Raw genomic sequence first — 1,607 nt, 5'->3', positions numbered from 1 at the left:
GGCCGTACGCTCGATGGAGTGCCTTCGTACGGGCTCTGCGGCGCTGTTCATGGTAGGACGGGTGCATATTCCTCGGGAGCGGCCTAATGAGAAGCTCCCGGTGAAGGGGTCGTGGGATGGCGAGAAGGGTTGGGTCGTTGGCCGGTATTCTTGCTACTCTTGCGGGAGTTGGCGAGTTTGTTTTTTAAGGCGGAAGCCTTTAATGCCTGATCGTTGTAAGCAGGAGCTGTCGACAGAAATGTCACGCTTTTCAATTGGTCGAAACGGTCGTGACGCCACACTGCGCGAATTTCAAACGGGGCCAATTGTACTTTGGCTACTAACCATGCAACCAATTGAAGGGATCGTATAGTGATGCACCAAGTTAGTTTGACTGAGTTTAGTTTTTTTTTTATTCATTTACCCTAAAGGCCCGTGTGGGCATTACATAGGGGGGGGGGGTACAATAAAAGTTTAGAATACGGAGAAAATACACAAACAGGCGAGTGCACACAAAATTCGAACATGAAGCAAACAGGTAGATGTATGCGGCTCATACAACATTCACAGCCCCAGGAAGCACTTCAGATTGTCGACAAATGTAACGTGGTCAGTGATGGATGCCACGTTTTCCGGGAACTGGTTCCAGTTGCGAATGGCAACAAGAAGCGGTGACTGAAAAAACAGATTTGTGCGGGCGAAAATGGGCTGTACTTTGTGTTGGTGATCCAGTCGCGGAAATACTTGGTTAGCTGGTACTACGTGTAGCGCAGAAAATGGTGAATGACTATGGTAAAGTTTGTGAAAGAAGGACATGAGCTGAAGCAACCTGCGTTTCTCGAGCAGAGATAAGGGACTTTTTCATTTCAGATACGCTTGCTGTGCGTGAGTAGTTCTTTACGATGAACCGGGCAGCTTTGTTTTGAAGAGATTTAACTTTATTTATTAGATAGGTCTGATGTGGATTCCATATAAGCGACGCGTATTCGAGTTTTGAGCGGATTAATGCAGTGTATGCCGTAAGTTTTGTAGACGAGTTGGCCAGATGCAAGTTGCGCCTAATGAAGCCAAGCGCTTTGGATGCCTTGCTGAGCGTCATATCTATATGAAGGTTCCATGACAGGTTGGATGATAAATGAACGCCTAAATACTTTATGTTGGACACTGATTCCAGCTGGGCATCGTTTATACTATAAGTATAGGACTCCGGCTTGATCGTCGTGAACGTGATGGCTTTCGTTTTTGACACATTACTACTCATTACTATTAACCACTACACATTACATTATTATTAACCACTACACTACACATTATTACACTACACACTACACATTATTAACCACTACACTACACATTACTACACATTACTATTAACCAAGTTAGTTTGACTGAGTTTAGTTAATTGCTTACTTAACCAATTAGCCTAATTAACCTTTCTAGACAGACCAGACAAATAAATAAAACCGAGTAAGAAATTGGTCGAGTTCGGGAATCGAACCCCGGTCTCCGGAGTGCGAGTCGAGCACGCTACCACTCCGCCATGCCAGCTCGATGGTTTGGAATGAACAAAGGTGCGTCTAGTGAATACGGTGTCTTCGTTCACTCCCATCTTCCTCCCTTCCCGTTAC

The 1,607-nt window shown here is 45.2% G+C and overlaps 1 pseudogene; it reads right to left on the bottom strand.

The window, feature by feature from the left end:
• Positions 1-395: 395 nt before the first annotated feature.
• On the bottom strand, positions 396-1,240 carry LOC149366984 (uncharacterized; annotated as a pseudogene).
• Positions 1,241-1,607: the final 367 nt, after the last annotated feature.

This window comes from Amblyomma mixtum, chromosome 1, assembly GCF_055824585.1.
Source record: "Amblyomma mixtum isolate Tamu chromosome 1, ASM5582458v1, whole genome shotgun sequence".
NCBI lineage: Eukaryota > Metazoa > Arthropoda > Arachnida > Ixodida > Ixodidae > Amblyomma > Amblyomma mixtum.
The sequence above is the reverse complement of the archived record's forward strand: the minus strand, read 5'-3'. Positions and strand labels throughout refer to the sequence as shown.